This window comes from Anomaloglossus baeobatrachus, chromosome 3, assembly GCF_048569485.1.
Source record: "Anomaloglossus baeobatrachus isolate aAnoBae1 chromosome 3, aAnoBae1.hap1, whole genome shotgun sequence".
Taxonomy (NCBI): Eukaryota; Metazoa; Chordata; class Amphibia; order Anura; family Aromobatidae; genus Anomaloglossus; species Anomaloglossus baeobatrachus.
This window is the reverse complement of record NC_134355.1, coordinates 406,759,430-406,777,340: the sequence shown is the minus strand read 5'-3', so window position 1 is coordinate 406,777,340 and position 17,911 is coordinate 406,759,430.

Here is a 17,911-nt window from a genome sequence, read left to right as displayed (position 1 = left end):
TGCCATGCCACATGCCACATGCCATGTGGCCTGGGCCAGGGAGGCGACTATAAAAGGTCTGTAGCTCTGCCCATTGAAGTGCGAGTGTCATACTGCATGCTGAGAGCTAACGCTGCTATCCTGGATGTTAGAGTGATTGGGTTCCAGCACCATTTTCCTGCAGTGCTTGTGGCAGGTGTGTGTATGGATAAGGACAGTGACTACTTCAGGGTTAGGCATCACTGCCGGTTATTCATATCCGTGCACACCTGTACCTTGGTATGGTGAGGGTCAACCATTGTTCTACCAGTGTGTATGTGTTTTAGGGCTAGGAGCCGGTACCAGGTATTCGCTTCTCGGTACAGCTGTGTCTTAGCATGTTGAGGGTCAGGGTCCACATGGTCTGACGTGCCCCCTACGCACGTGAAGAGCCTGCAGTGTCAGTGGCAGACTTGTGTGTATGTGCTAGCCCTGGGTGGCCTACTCGGTCTGACGTGCCTTCTACGTACTTGACTGATTCCTTTGTACCTGTACACGATCTGACGTGCCCCTGTATGCACGTGACTGGTTCAGTGGTAATGTCCTAGGCTTCCCAGTGACGTTAACTGGTTTACATCTCAGTCTGACAGGTTCCTACAGACGTCACCGATACCAGTTGGGATTCCATTTTGTTTTGATGTGTCCCTACACACGTGACCATTACCCGTGTACCTGTGAAATTAACAGGGACACCCTACACATTGGGGTGTGCCTTTAAACATCCCCTTTGTTTCCTTTGGGTTCTTCTGAGTTGCTGTATTTTCTTCTCTTGTCCCATAGTGGCTTTAATACCTGCCCAGCGGACTTCGGGTAACGATTGATATAATTCTATTTTATATCCAATCGTCCCATCCGTAACAGTGAGTTTACACACCAGGTATGTACAATCCATGCAACACACAGAATGTGGACTGGCTTATTCATTTAAAAAAATTCAAGAGATGCATGAGTGACAAGCGTAGGTTGCTTGCTCACAGAATCCTGGCAATACAGACAAAAGAGAATTTGGAGACCCATCTGGGAGTCCTATGATTAAAAACCTTTCAAGCACACAAAAGGACAATGACATCAAATGCACTTCTCCCCCCCATTTACCCATACTGTATTTGCACAACAGGGAAGTATGGTCCAAGCAACAAACAGGATGTGGTCTGGAATTTTCATTTTAAAATTCAAGAGATGCGTGAGTGACAGATGTGGCCTCTTGCTCACAGAATCCCGGCAATACAGACAAAAGAGAATTTGGAGACCCATCTGGGTGTCCTGACATTGAAAACCTTTCAGGCACACAGCAAGACAGTGGAATCAATTCCCCCCCATTTCCACATAGTGTGTTTACACACCAAGGAGGTATGGTCCATGCAAGACACAGGATGAGTCAGTTGACTGGGACTCTACTTCATCTGGGCCAGGATCCAGGTCACAAACATTTTGGGCATCGGTGCAGATGCTTGCCTCCTCTTCATTCTGGGAATCTTTGGAGTAGACCTCTGATGCCCATGGGATAGTATGTGTGAACAGCTTTGCAGACTCGCTCATGTGTGGTTTCCTACAGTTAGTTTGCTGGTTCAATATTTGTGACGTGGGGGGAACCAAGTGTAATTGGGGTGGCACTTCTGAGCAATAAACTAGTTGTGATGTTGAGGTGCAGAAAGAGGGGGAGAGGCCACTTGATGCAATGCTTGCTATCCACAAAAGCACATGCTTTTTATCAACCATATTTCAAAATTTAAATGATGTGCAGCTGCCAAAGAAATATAGTGGAGTAGGCTGTCCAGTAACAGAAGTTGTTCTCATTTTTCTTCAGATAGGATGAGCCGGTGTTTGCTGACTAGAGATTTGACAAACAGAACATCCCACAAGTATACCTACAACACCCCGCCTATTCATTCTTCCACCACAACCTCGTTGTGATTTACCACTTTATGGTTCATGTACCCTTCCCCTTTCAAACAGATGTTCCCAACCCTATGACCACACCTGTTAGACACCTGACACAAAAGATAAAACTATTTATTTCCTGTCTGAGTTAGCAATACTGTGAAAGCACTGAAAAGTACCAATAACTCCAAATGTTCTTCACTGCGTAACTCTAAGCAGACACTGAAAAGTGCCAAAACCTTTTTAGCAACTTCACTAGCAAATTTACAACAGGCAGTACTATCTAACAATACCTACAATTGTTATTGACTGTGTAATTTTGAGCATGCAATGAAAAGTGCCAATACCGTTTTACTTAGTTCACTAGCAAATTTACAGCAGGCACCACTAACAATACCTAGAGCCCCTTTTACTTACGTGGGAGGCATCATGGATCCTGAAGTTGGAAACTAGACATCAATGTGGTTTAATATTGAAAATAAAACTGTCCTTTCTCTATTAAGATTTTCCATGTCTACAAAATTTTATACTTTTGTATTGCAGGTTTTTCTTTTGTTATTTTTTTTTAATTTTGGGGGTTTAAATTTAATTTTATTTTCTGTGTCATTATTTATTAACTATGCACTCCGTAACAGTGATAATGGATCTGTTATTCGATCCTCAATCTGTGAGTAAAGGCCACTTTACATGCTGCGATATCGTGACCGATATCGCTAGCGTGGGTATCCGCCCCCATCGGTTGTGCGTCATGGGCAAATCGCTGCCTGTGGCGCACAACATCGCCCAGACCCGTCACACTACTTACCTGCCCTGTGACGTCGCTCTGACCGACGAAACGCCTCCTTTCTACGGGGGTGGTTCGTTCAGCGTCACAGCGACGTTCAACGCCCTCTGATGACAGCAAGGAGGGGTAGGAGTCTCAGAGATGCATTGGTGCATAGTCACTATGTAGTCAAGGGAACCCCCTTTTTGGATGTGGTCCCCAACGCGTTGGTTGCTACCCGTGTGGTAGCTGTCGTGGCTGCCAGAACATCATTCGGGCCACAACTTTCTGCTCAGCGGATGGAAAGAGGGATTTTTCCATTCGTGCATATATCTCTTGCAGCACATCTGGCGTAATTTATTACGCCACGTGTGGCTGTAACAAGATATATGTCGGATTGACCTCCCGTGAGCTCCGAATCCGCACTAGGGAGCATGTGCGAGATATTCTGGCGGCCAAAGAGGCCACCAACCCCGAATCCCTAAAAACGATACCCAGACACTTTAGGGAGGTTCACAGGTGTGACCCCACATCCTTGCAGGTCCGGGGTATCGATAGGCTACATCTCGGAATTCGGGGGGGTGACCTCAAAAAACGGTTGGCACAGGTCGAGTGCCGCTGGATTTTTGTTCTGGGCACTCAGGCACCACACGGGCTGAATGAACGGCTCTCTTTTGCCCCGTTTTTATAACTCGTCATTTTTCATTGTTTTAATTGCTTCAATCCTCTGAAATATGGTGTCTTAGGTGAATCCTTTTGGGGGGGGGGGAGAAAAACCTTCTCCGAATGGATTCAAATTTATTTTAGACTGTGGGTCTTTATGGTGGTTTTATCCACCATGAGGACGTAACACAGAATTGAAAGTTACGCACGGCCTCTTGTATATAACAGTATTTATGTTCATGCTGTATGTATTGGGTTATCCTATGACTCTTTTAACAGTGTGTTTTTTCTGTTTAGTTTAAAGGGACCTTCACACCAGTAGCGGTGACTCACACCAGGCACACGTGGGGAACAGAGGCGTGACCATGATAATTAGCTCCCTTTTTAAACCTCACACCACGCACTTTTACTTATCGTCCCCCGACGAAGCACTTGACGAAACACGTGTTGGGACGTCGGTCCCCACGTGTACACCAGGACTCTTTGGTGATCTGCTTGTTAGGTAAGCCCCTCCTACTTTGCTGGACAGTAGACTTGGTCTCTTTTGTATTAGCGTCTCCTTGCAACTGCATGAGGTCACCCTTTAGCTGGACAGTAGACCCTGGGCTATTGTTTCAGCCCTTCTTACATGGGTATGAGGCTACCATTTAGTACTATAATCATGACAGCAGGTCCTATGGAGATCTGATATCCATCCTGGGTCACGTGGGGTTCTTCCCCTCCTTCTCCTTCACTTACTCATTCTGGTTTCTTGTAATCATTGTTATGTATACCCTATAATACCCTATGTATTAATAATAATAAATAAAATGTTTTATACATTTGTACCACGCTGTCTTTTGGGTATTTTCATACTTTGGTGAATATAAAGACTCTTTTGCTTTGAATGTATATTAATATAAACAATCAATATGCACATCTTACATATGTATATATATGCTCATATATATTCTCAGATCCTGATGAACATTTGCAGAGTAATAAATACGTTCATCCACAGATACTGTTATCTCGTAGATTTTCTTCATCAATATGAGCTTGATTGAATTTTTGTACTGTTGTTCATATTTCACATATGAAGAATCCATATAATCAGGACGCTGGTTATTCCTTACCAATGTACATCACCTTTATGGTGCTATAAACTGGGACACAAAACAAACAAAAAAGAAAGAGAACAGGGAAAATTTAAATTTTGTATAATGAGAAAGTGTCTATTTTAAAATTCGCGCTATACAGGCAGAAAGGGTTTAAAGCTCAAGGATTCATTTAACCCCCTTGGGGTCATAGTGTCAAGCACCACTATCCATTTAGTTTCTTTCTTCAAAAGTTCATTTTTGTAGTTTCCACCTCTGGCTCCCAGACTCACGTGGTCAATACCTTTTACTTTAAAGCTAGTGGGGTTACATTTATGGTGGGTAAAAAAGTGCATTGGTATGGTTTTTAGTTCTTTTATGTCTTTGCATCCTTTGGCATTAATAATATCTCGGATGTGCTCTAAGGTTCTGACCCTCAGCTGTCTCGTGGTCATGCCAATATATATCATATTGCATGAACAACTTGCATGGTAAATCACCATTTCGGTCTTACAGGTTATATTAAATGTGATGGAATAACTTCTGGTATTTCCCGTATTTTCAAAGCTGGTACATCTTTGCACATATCTACATGCCGAGCAGTTCCCACATTTAAAGCATCCCCACTTAGGTCCCCTTTGACCAAATGGGTTGCTGATTGGAGGGACATAGTGACTTCGAGTCAGTATATCTTTCAGATTTTTTGATCTGTGCCAGGTCATTGATGGATGCAAAGTCAAATGTCTGGCCAGATCCTTATCTGCCAAAAGTACCTGCCAGTGTCTCTGAAAGATTGTTTTAATATCATGCCATCGGCTATTAAACTCTGTGATAAATCTCACAGATTGCAACTCCCTACTTTTATTCTGAGTTGTCAAGAGGGCTTCACGATTACTGTTAGCTGCTCTAATGTATCCTAATCTGATGTTTTTGTCACGTGTTCGCAGGCCGCGTGACTCGCGGTCATGTGACGTGTGATGCGGTCGATAGGCGACTCGCGCACAGGATGCGCATCACTTAATCATGTGTGCCTAAATACCGGATGGGGAATGCGCACCTGGATCAAATCATGGGTGCTATATAAGGTAACCATAACAAGTATGGCACATACCTCCTGATGAAACCGGCAGTGCGGTGAAACGCGCGTCGAGGTTGGAGCAGGTGCAACCGGTGGCATTACACAGGACCCTTACTGTTCATTAATGGCTACAGGTAAATTGACTCATCTATGGGGAAATAGTGTTTATGGAATCTATTGATGTGGGCGACCAACCCCATACTAATAATAAGAGAATATATATGTGGTATGGACTGTTCTTGTCCATTGTGGCCACGAGGGGCACCTCCACATAATATAATATAATCAATAGTATGCCATTAGAAAATGATAGACTAATATATATACCATGCCCCATTAATTGAAGTCCCTGTGCCATTAAAATATGCCTATTACTATATGTCTATTTTGTATATAGGATATTACTGAAGGCTAATTGGCCCAAATTGTGTAATTGCCACCAGAGTTGCACTACTCCCTTTAATGCGGTCATACATACCTCCCAATATTCCAAATATCATCCTATGTATAATGAATTTTATGTAATATTTGCACGAGCACTTTTGTATCAATAAATTTCTACCCTTTTGAACATTAAAACTAAGATTCCAGAGTTTTTTATAGGTTGCAAATGAAAACCGTGTTATGTTCCTTGAAGTCAGAAAAGGGCTATGTTTTGTTGCTGGAGAGCAGGTTTATGTGTGTCAAATAACCTGCTGAAGTTTTAAAGTGAAATTGTTCCTGTTATTATCTCGACATGGAAGCGAAGCTGGTAACCTCATTACACCACCTATAGACATTGGATCAGCTCTAAACAAGATAAGCAAGTAATAGGCAATGACTGTGTTCAGCTCTATTTACATATGTTTACATTTTCCATTTATCTGCCCTGTTTGGAATAAATAAACAAAAAAGGTCCATGGAATTAGCATCCTGTGTATTTCTGCATCAAATGGAATCAGAGACACTCCTTTGATTTATATGGAGTTTGCTTTTCCTTTGCTGTTCATCTTAGGGTACCTTCACACTTAGCGATGCAGCAGCGATCCGACCAGCGATCTGACCTGGTCAGGATCGCTGCTGCATCGCTACATGGTCGCTGGTGAGCTGTCAAACAGGCAGATCTCACCAGCGACCAGTGAACAGCCCCCAGCCAGCAGCGACGTGCAAGCGACGCTGCGCTTGCACGGAGCCGCCGTCTGGAAGCTGCGGAGACTGGTAACTAAGGTAAACATCGGGTATGGTTACCCGATGTTTACATTAGTTACCAGTGTGAGCAGGGAGCCGCGCACACTGAGCGCTGGCTCCTTGCTCTCCTAGCTACAGTACACATCGGGTTAATTAACCCGATGTGTAATGCAGCTACATGTGCAGAGAGCAGGGAGCCGTGCACACTGCTTAGCGCTGGCTCCTTGCTCTCCTAGCTACAGTACACATCGGGTTAATTAACCCGATGTGTAATGCAGCTACATGTGCAGAGAGCAGGGAGCCGCGCACACTGCTTAGCGCTGGCTCCTTGCTCTCCTAGCTGCTGTACACATCGGGTTAATTAACCCGATGTGTACAGCAGCTACATGTGCAGAGAGCCGGAGCCGGCAGCACAGGCAGCGTGAGAGCTGCAGAGGCTGGTAACTAAGGTAAATATCGGGTAACCACCTTGGTTACCCGATGTTTATCTTGGTTACAAGCTTACCTCAGCTGTCAGACGCCGGCTCCTGCTCCCTGCTCGCTTCATTTGTCGCTCTCTCGCTGTCACACACAGCGATCTGTGTGTCACAGCAGGAGAGCGGCTTTGAAGAAAACGAACCAGGGCTGTGTGTAACGAGCAGCGATCTCGCAGCAGGGGCCAGATCGCTGCTCAGTGTCACACACAGCGAGATCGCTAATGAGGTCACTGCTGCGTCACAAAAAGCGTGACTCAGCAGCGATCTCGGCAGTGAGCTCGCTATGTGTGAAGCACCCCTTAGAATGGAAGAAAATGTTTCCATATGGGATTTCTTTTCCATATCAAAAAGAAATAACAGACAGAAAACAGAAGGAACCTAAACAAATCAGTAGGGATTCAGTGTGAAACAGAAATGATAAGGATGCTAATTCTGTTTTTCTGTTCTGTTGGTCTTCTCTAATTTGAAAACTTATCCAAACATGTGAAGAAAACCTGAGTTGCCTATCACTTCAGTTTAAAAGCTACTAATTATGGGATATTTACACCCAGAACCTTATTTAATTTAAGCAAAATTTGCAAAATTAGAACATATAAACAAATAAAATATTAACTGATTAAATAAATAATTATATCTAATAAATAATAGTATAAATAAAGAAATATAATAATTAAACTGACATCCTGTTAGGACCAAAAATCTGTCTATTTTAAGAAGAATTTTACTTGTGTTAGATACCTGTTTTTTGTTTTGTTTATTTTTTTGCTACATCAGTCATATTGCGAAATTGTGCTGTTGTTTGTTGCAATTATTGCACTGATAAGATAATTAAATCCATTAAATGTGTTAACAACAACACTGAAAATGTCTTGTACTGCCTCTAGCGCAAACTTCTTTGTAGCTTTTACAATTTGATTATTCTGAAAGTAATTCTTCACTGGCTTGTATTCAATTACACGCAACACAAACAGTGATTTGTTCACAACTAATGTGGACATGTGCCATCATAGTGCCTGTGATGCCTTCACCTGGAGCTTAGGGATTCAAATATGCTTTTCAACATTTATAATAAATTAAATCCTGAAACTACTTGGAAAACCTAAAACATATTGAATTGGTCCTGGTTCTTCAGGAAAAAATGTAGTTTCAGTGTTTATAAGAATTTTCGAAATTTTAAATATGTCCTTACTTATCTTTCAACCTAGCTCAAATCCACAGGTGACCAGGCATGATTTTGCAAAACTCCTTCTGGAATGCTATGTCTTTCCAGTATGATATTTCAGTATATTTCTTAAATACCAAACAAATATCCTTTTTTTCATTTAAGTGATGTCACGCTCCTGGTGTCCCGGCAGCCCTCCTTACCTACTGAGCCGGTTTCACCATCCAGGCACCGCTCCGTACCCACTGATCCAGTCTCATCATCGTACCACCGCTCCTTCCTCACTGGTCCAGTCCATGCGTCCACCGGTCACGCCTGCCATTCCCGCTCATGCTCCCCAGAGTCCTGTTCCTGGTCTCAGGAGTCTGATTCTGACTAATGTTCTGTATAGGACCGGGCCACGCCCACTCACCTGGTCTTATAACCCCAGCACTGCTGCAACAGGAAATGACCTGAGGCTGTGCTGAGTATATAAGACTGGCCTCTCCATGTGGGCAGCGCCTGATCATCTCTTGTGTTTCTATGCCTTGTCTTGTGAGCTAAGTGCTCAGGTCTTTGTTCCTGTTTCCTATTACTGCCTTAAAGTACGCTGTGACCTTAGTGACCTGGTCCTGTCTTTGCTTCCTGATACCTGCACCCGTTCCTGCCACGTTAGTGCTCCAGCTACCGTGTACCCTGCCCTCCAGGTGGGGTGCTCGGTCCAGTGGATCCACCTCCTGGGCCTACCAGTCCTCCCCGGCCCTCACAGTATGATCAGGTCATGGATCCCGCTGGAGCGCAAAAATCAGAGCTGGCTGAGCTGCGCCAGGAGCTGGCGCAACAGCGTGGAACCCTGAACCGGATGCTGAAGTTCATGACGTCCGTGGACCACCGGTTGTATACGCTGCAGACCGCCGCCTCGTCCACGCAGCAACCAGTGTCCAGGTCTGAACCAGGTTCCTTCATGGCCTCGCAACTTCGCCTCGCTGCTCCGCCTCGCTATGCAGGGGATCCCAAGTCCTGCCGAGGCTTCCTGAACCAGTGCTCCTTGCACTTCCGGTTGCTCCCGCACTTGTTCACCTCAGACCAGGCTAAAGTGGCGTTCCTTATGTCACACCTGGAAGGTGAAGCCCTGGCCTGGATTAACCCCCTGTGGGAAAATGAGGACCCGATGATCACCGACATCCAGGAGTTCCTGCGAGCCTTCAGGGGCACCTTCGCCGAACCCGGACGAACTACCGCAGTGACCTCTATGCTACTCCGGCTACGCCAAGGGACCCAAACAGTCAGCCAGTATGCTATACAGTTCCGCACGCTCGCTTCGGAGCTGGGCTGGAACAATGAGGCCTTAACGGCGGCCTTTTGGGAGGGTTTCTCTGGACGCCTCAAAGACGAACTCGCCGGCCGTGACGTTCCCTGACCTCCGTTTTCAGCAGCGTACCAAAGAGATAGTCCGGGAGAAGCGACCACCTTGCTACGTCTTGCCCCCACAGAGACCTACCGCACCCTCGACCCTGCCTTTCCGCAACTTATCGCCAGGACCCATGCAAATGGACCGTCTGACCCAAGCCAAGCAACGCCGTGCAGAACGGCTCGCCCGGGGCCTGTGCTTCTATTGTGGAGATGGGTCACATATGCTTCGAACATGCCCTGAGAAACCTGGTAGACCCCAGGTCCAAGGGATAGTGGGAACCGCCACCCTTGCCACCGAAATCCCTTTGGTTCCAGTTAAACAGACTGTCCGGGTGAAGACAGAGGGGACCTGGTTTTCAGCTGAGGCCCACATCGATTCTGGGGTGGCAGGCAACTTTATCCACCAGGCCACGGTAGACAAATACCAGGTTCCTGTCACCCCGCTGAAGAAGCCTCTCTGGTTCGCCTCCGTAGACGGCAAACCGCTCTACGAACCTGTCCGGTATACCACTGAGCCCATGAACCTCCAGGTTGGCACTTCGCATACAGAGACCATCGCCTTCTATGTGATCCCGAGGATGGCTCCTGAGCTCCTGTTGGGCCTGCCCTGGCTGAAACTCCATGACCCTGTTATTAGTTGGCGCTCTGGCGCGATTACCCGCTGGAGTCCCTTGTGCCACAAAACCTGCTTGCAGCCTGTTCCTCAGCCCCTGGCACTTGACTCACCCTCCAGGTGGGGTGCTCGGTCCACGGTCCAGTGGATCCACCTCCTGGGCCTACCAGTCCTCCCCGACCCTCACAAGTGATGAAAAAAAATCAGAAATTTTTCAAAAAAGAAAGAATTGCGCTTTGGTTGCTATTTTCCGAGACCCGTAGATCTCATTTCTGATATCTGACGCTTTGTGAAAGCTTATTTTTCGTATCCTGAGCTAACATTTTAAAATATAGCGCTTTTGGGCAGATGCAATGTTTTGATCACTCATTGCATTTTATTACAATGTTGCAGAGACTAAAAACTGTAAGGCTATGTGCCCACGCTGCGGAAAATGCGCGGATTTTGCCGCAGATTTCTCGCGGAAAAGCCGCGGATTTTCCAGAAATCTGCAGCACAGCTACTCCCCAGCCATTTCTATGGCATTTGGGAAATGCTGTGCCCACGCTGCGGATTTTTCCGCAGCGGAAATCGTGCGGATTTTCGTGCGGAAAAATCTGCAGCATGTCAATTATTGTTGCAGATTTCTCCGCAGGGTCCCATATACTTACCTGCCTCACCGGAGTCACTTTTTCCATCCGGTGTACAGCAGCGCGGTAGATCCAGGCATCCAGGTACAGGAAGAAAGAGGTGGGCGGAGCCTGCATGGGCTCTGGTCATGTGACAGCCGGAGCTAGTTCAGGCCCGCCCACCTTCTTCTGCAGACGCTGAGAGAGTGACCCGGCTGCCGGACAGCGAAGTGCTGCGTGATGGAGGTAAGTATTAACTCCCCCGATCACTGCAGCACTTGTTCTGCATTGAGGATGCAGTGCCGAAGCCATGGTACTGTATCCTCAATGCAGAATACCGCACCATATCCGCAGGCCATTCCGCAGCATGGAAACAGACACAAGTTGTGGTGCTGTTTCCTGGGAGCACGTGCAGAATGTCCGGCGGATATATCCGCAGGACACTGTCCCCGTGGGCACATAGCCTAATTCTGGTGTTTAGATATATTTTCCATTATGCCCTTTACCAATCGGATTAATTTATTTTATATATTGATAGATTGGGCATTTCTGAACTCAGTGAAACTAAATATGTCTATTCTTTTGTTTTGTTTTCAATGGGCCAAAAGGGGGGTAATTTCAACTCTTGAGTATTTTAAACTTTTTCATATTTTGTAAAACTTTTTTATATTCTTTTTATTGTTTTTTACTGGTCCTCTTCGGGGACTTGAAGCTGATACAATCCATTCGCTTTTACTATACAGAGCTGTGATTCAGCACCGCTCTGATCAGCAGAAATGCTAATCTGCTGTGAATGTCAGCGACGTTCATAGGAAGTTCATCATGACAGTGACAGAGGTTATCAGCTTACTGTTGGCTATCATGACAACTCATCGGCACCCCGTGAGCACATCATGAGGCCATCGATTGGGGCGGTGAACAATGTGCTCCTTGCAAGTGTGCATTAAATCTAACTAGTTATTTAACTGTTAACAGGGTGAGTGGATCTCGGATCCACCAACACCTGTTAGCTGGACATGTCGGCTGATTAGATCAGCTGACATGTGTGGGGAACTGAGAGCTTACTGTGCAATCTCGCATTAAGATAACAGACATGACCTATGAAGTACAGGTATGTCATAGGTTGTGATGGGGTTAAAAAGCATATTTTAGTTTCCTTACTATATTCCTGCTACATTTCCCTTTTTCAAAAAATTGAATAAAATGATACCTTTATATTTGTGATCCAATGTTTTATTCCAGAGAAATCCCTGTTTTTCTTTTATGCACATGATCTGTTCCAGGCTATGGGCGGGCCTCCAGAACTTATACAAAAGAAGAAGTTAGCAGTGTAACATGTAATGGCGGCTCTCTGCTCCCCTGATCGCAGTGCAAAGCTGTGTATGATTTTAACTTACAACATTACAGTAAACACATCTGTAGTTGTCCTCTCATGGTGCTTCAACTTCGATCTCACAGGCAGCCAGTACTGCAATACAGCAGAGCTGTGAGAATTGCAGCTGCAAATGTCTGTGAAGAAGACAAATTTCTACCGTTCTGTATGTTAAATGTCTCATACTGGTAACTTCCCCTTTCATTTAAATAAGTTAGGGTGGCAGATTCTTATGCAGATCAGTGTCCTGCCCATAGATATTAGCAGCGCATCTATATATATAACGATCCGTTCCCCACCCGCTCCAAAATCGGGGTACTAGCGCAACGAGGGGGATAGAACTTCCCAAACCGTCCAGAAAATCCCAAGCATGAACCCTGCAAGAAAGCTCACTCCGTTAGCCACATGGGTAAGCGGGATCCAAATAGTTTAAGGCAAAAGGGATCCACAAAGAGTAAACACAGTGCCAAGGGACAAGACTTCACACCAACCAGCAACGCCAAAAGAGCACGGACCCAGCGTGCTCCAACAACTTCTGCAGGGCATTCAGGACTTTGGTTTACCCATTGTCATTGTCAACATTCCTGGACTGTGTGAGTATGTTGTGCCCCTCTCCTTCCGACGGGTCCCCATCCTTCCACTATCGAGCCCCAGGATACCTTCCCCCTGCCCACGGAGGGGTTAACATCACAAGCTTCCATTCCATCGCTCTCAGGCGCTCCCCCAAATGCAGCAGCGGTGGTATCCCACATTACCACAACCTGTAGGCGGCGTCAAAAACTTTATTTTTCACCCCTTCTAAATACTCCCCCTTTTTCATTTGAGTGGCCGCGTGACCCCGCCTCAGGTCCGGAGGCCCCTCGAGCCACTGCGGATCCGGATCCGAGCAGCCCGTCGGCTGTCGAGGGGGTGGCAAATCTCTATCTCTGTGTCTGTCTGTCTCTCTCTATCTCTGTGTCTGTCTCTATGTGTGTGTCTGTCTCTCTCTTTCCCCGTCTGTCTCTTTCCCCGTCTGTCTTTGTATGTCTCTTTCCCCATCTGTCTCTTTCCAGGCTTGTCTCTTTCCAGGTCTGTCTCTTTCCCCGTCTGTATCTGTCCCTGTCTGTCTCTTTGCCCATCTGTCTCTTTGCCCATCTGTCTCTTTGCCCGTCTGTCTCTTGGCCCGTCTGTCTCTTTGCCCGTCTGTCTCTTGGCCCGTCTGTGTCTTTGCCCGTCTGTCTCTTTGCCTGGCTGTCTCTTTCCAGGGCTGTCTCTTTCCAAGGCTGTCTCTTTCCAGGGCTGTCTCTTTCCCGGGCTGTCTCTTTGCAGGTCTGTCTCTTTCCAGGGCTATCTCTTTCTAGGTCTGTCTCTTTCCAGAACTGTCTCTTTGCCTGGCTGTCTCTTTGCCTGGCTGTCTCTTTGCCCAGCTGTCTCTTTGCTCGGCTGTCTCTTTCCAGGTCTGTCTCTTTCCGGGTCTGTCTCTTTCCGGGTCTGTGTCTTTCCAAGGCTTTCTCTTTCCAAGGCTTTCTCTTTCCAAGGATTTCTCTTTCCAGTGCTGTCTCTTTCCAGGACTGTCTCTTTCCATTGCTGTCTCTTTCCAGATCTGTCTCTTTCCAGGGCTATCTCTTTTCCCATCTGTCTCTTTGCCTGTCTGTCTCTTTCAAGGTCTGTCTCTTTACAGGTCTATCTCTTTCCCCGTCTGTCTCTTTCCCTGTCTGTATCTTTGCCCATTTGTCTCTTTGCCCGGCTGTCTCTTTCCAGGGCTGTCTATTTCCAAGGCTGTCTCTTTCCAGGGCTGTCTCTTTCCAGGGCTGTCTCTTTGCCCGGCTGTCTCTTTCGATGTCTGTCTCTTTCCAGGTCTATCTCTTTCCAGGGCTGTCTCTTTCCAAGGCTTTCTCTTTCCAAGGCTTTCTCTTTCCAGTGCTGTCTCTTTCCAGGATTGTCTCTTTCCATGTCTGTCTCTTTCCAGATCTGTCTCTTACCAGGTCTATCTCTTTTCCCATCTGACTCTTTCCAGGTCTGTCTCTTTCCAGGTCTGTTTCTTTGCCCATCTGTCTCTTTGCCCGGCTTTCTCTTTGCCCGGCTGTCTCTTTGCCCAGCTGTCTCTTTCCAGGGGTGTCTCTTTCCAAGACTTTCTCTTTACAGGGCTGTCTCATTCCAGGGCTGTCTCTTTCCAGGGCTGTCTCTTTCCAGGTCTGTCACTTTGTCCGTCTGTCTTTTTCCAGGGCTGTCTCTTTGTTTGGTTCTCTCTTTACCTGGCTGTCTCTTTGACCGGCTGTCTCTTTGCCAGGCTGTCTCTTTCCAGGGTGGTCTCTTTCCAAGGCTGTCTCTTTCCAGGGCTGTCTCTTTCCAGGGCTGTCTCTTTGCCCAGCAGTCTCTTTGACTGGCTATCTCTTTCCAGGGCTGTCTCTTTCCAAGGCTGTCTCATTCGAAGGCTTTCTCTTTCCAGGGCTGTCTCTTTCCAGGCTGTCTCTTTCCAGGGCTGTCTCTTTCCAGATCTGTCTCTTTCCAGGTCTATCTATTTTCCCGTCTTTCTCTTTGCCCAGCTGTCTCTTTTCCCGGCTGTCTCTTTTCCCATCTGTCTCCTTGCCCGTCTGTCTCTTTCCAGGGCTGTCTCTTTTCCATCTGTCTCTTTGCCCGTCTGTCTCTTTCCCGGACTGTCTCTTTTCCCATCTGTCTCTTTGCCCGTCTGTCTCTTTCCAGGGCTGTCTCTTTGCCCATCTGTCTCTTTGACTGGCTGTCTCTTTGCCCGGCTGTCTCTTTGCTTGACTGTCTCTTTCCAGGGCTGTCTCTTTCCAAGGCTTTCTCTTTACAGGGCTGTCTCTTTCCAGGCTGTCTCTTTCCAGGGCTGTCTCTTTCCAGATCTGTCTCTTTCCAGGTCTATCTATTTTCCCGTCTTTCTCTTTGCCCAGCTGTCTCTTTTCCCAGCTGTCTCTTTAACCATCTGTCTCCTTGCCCGTCTGTCTCTTTCCAGGGCTGTCTCTTTTCCCATCTGTCTCTTTGCCCGTCTGTCTATTTCCAGGACTGTCTCTGTTCCCATCTGTCTCTTTGTTCGTCTGTCTCTTTCCAGGGCTGTCTCTTTGCCTGGCTGTCTCTTTGCCTGGCTATCTCTTTCCAGGGCTGTCTCTTTCCAAGGCTGTCTCTTTCGAGGACTGTCTCTTTCCAGGGCTCTCTCTTTCCAGATCTGTCTCTTTCCAGGTCTATCTATTTTCCCGGTCTATCTATTTTCCCATCTTTCTCTTTGCCTGGCTGTCTCTTTGCCTGGCTGTTTCTTTGCCCATCTGTCTCTTTCCAGGGCTGTCTCTTTGCCCATCTGTCTCTTTTCTCGTCTGTCTATTTGCCCGTCTGTCTCTTTCCAGGTCTGTCTCTTTGCCCATCTGTCTATTCGCCCATCTGTCTTTTTCCAGGTCTGTCTCTTTCCAGGGCTGTCTCTTTGCCTGGCTGTCTCTTTGCCCAGCTGTCTCTTTGCCCGGCTGTCTCTTTCCAGGTCTGTCTCTTTCCGGGTCTGTCTCTTTCCAGGGCTGTGTCTTTCCAAGGCTTTCTCTTTCCAAGGCTTTCTCTTTCCAAGGATTTCTCTTTCCAGTGCTGTCTCTTTCCAGGACTGTCTCTTTCCAGATCTGTCTCTTTCCAGGGCTATCTCTTTTCCCATCTGTCTCTTTGCCTGTCTGTCTCTTTCAAGGTCTGTCTCTTTACAGGTCTGTCTTTTTCCCCGTCTGTCTCTTTCCCTGTCTGTATCTTTGCCCGTTTGTCTCTTTGCCCGGCTGTCTCTTTCCAGGGCTGTCTATTTCCAAGGCTGTCTCTTTCCAGGGCTGTCTCTTTCCAGGGCTGTCTCTTTGCCCGGCTGTCTCTTTCGATGTCTGTCTCTTTCCAGGTCTATCTCTTTCCAGGGCTGTCTCTTTCCAAGGCTGTCTCTTTCCAAGGCTTTCTCTTTCCAAGGCTTTCTCTTTCCAGTGCTGTCTCTTTCCAGGATTGTCTCTTTCCATGTCTGTCTCTTTCCAGATCTGTCTCTTACCAGGTCTATCTCTTTTCCCATCTGACTCTTTCCAGGTCTGTCTCTTTCCAGGTCTGTCTCTTTGCCCATCTGTCTCTTTGCCCGGCTTTGTCTTTGCCCGGCTGTCTCTTTGCCCAGCTGTCTCTTTCCAGGGGTGTCTCTTTCCAAGACTTTCTCTTTACAGGGCTGTCTCATTCCAGGGCTGTCTCATTCCAGGGCTGTCTCTTTCCAGGGCTGTCTCTTTCCAGGTCTGTCACTTTGTCCGTCTGTCTTTTTCCAGGGCTGTCTCTTTGTCTGGTTCTCTCTTTGCCCGTCTGTCTCTTTCCAGGACTGTCTCTTTTCCCATCTGTCTCTTTGCCCGTCTGTCTCTTTCCAGGGCTGTCTCTTTGCCCATCTGTCTCTTTGACTGGCTGTCTCTTTGCCCGGCTGTCTCTTTGCCTGATTGTCTCTTTCCAGGGCTGTCTCTTTCCAAGGCTTTCTCTTTACAGGGCTGTCTCATTCCAGGGCTGTCTCTTTCCAGGGCTGTCTCTTTCCAGGGCTGTCTCTTTGCCCATCTGTCTCTTTGTTCATCTGTCTCTTTCCAGGGCTGTCTCTTTGCCCGGCTATCTCTTTCCAGGGCTGTCTCTTTCCAAGGCTGTCTCTTTCCAAGGCTTTCTCTTTCCAAGGCTGTCTCTTTCCAGGGCTGTCTCTTTCCAGATCTGTCTCTTTCCAGGTCTATCTATTTTCCCGGTCTATCTATTTTCCCATCTTTCTCTTTGCCCGGCTGTCTCTTTGCCTGGCTGTTTCTTTGCCCATCTGTCTCTTTCCAGGGCTGTCTCTTTCCAGGGCTGTCTCTTTGCCCATCTGTCTCTTTTCCCATCTGTCTATTTGCCCATCTGTCTCTTTCCAGGTCTGTCTCTTTGCCCATCTGTCTATTCGCCCATCTGTCTTTTTCCAGGTCTGTCTCTTTCCAGGTCTGTCTCTTTGCCCGGCTGTCTCTTTGCTTGGCTGTCTCTTTCCAGGGCTGTCTCTTTCCAGGGCTGTCTCTTTCTAAGGCTTTCTCTTTCCAGGGCTGTCTCTTTCCAGGGCTGTCTCTTTCCAGGTCTGTTTCTTTGCCTGTCTGTCTCTTTGCCCATCTGTCTCTTCCCAGGGCTGTCTCTTTGCCCGTCTGTCTCTTTGCTCGTCTGTCTCTTTCCAGGTCTGTCTCTTTGCCCGGCTGTCTCTTTGCCTGGCTGTCTCTTTCTAGGGCTTTCTCTTTCCAGGGCTGTCTCTTTCCAAGGTTTTCTCTTTCCAGGGCTGTCTCTTTCCATGGCTGTCTCTTACCAGGTCTGTTTCTTTGCCCGTCTGTCTCTTTGTCCATCTGTCTCTTCCCAGGGCTGTCTCTTTGCAGGGCTTTCTCTTTGCCCGTCTATCTCTTTGCCCGTCTATCTTTTTGCCCATCTGTCTCTTTGCCCATCTGTCTTTTTGCCCGGCTGTCTCTTTCCAGGGTTGTCTCTTTCCAAGGCTTTCTCTTTCCAGGGATGTCTCTTTCCAGGGCTGTCTCTTTCCAGGGCTGTCACTTTCCAGGGCTATCTCTTTCCAGGGCTGTCTCTTTGCCCATCTCTCTTTGCCCGTCTGTCTCTGTCTATCTCTTTGCCCGTCTGTCTCTGTCTGTGTCTCTGTCTGCCTGTCTCTTTCTGTCTCTCTCTATCCG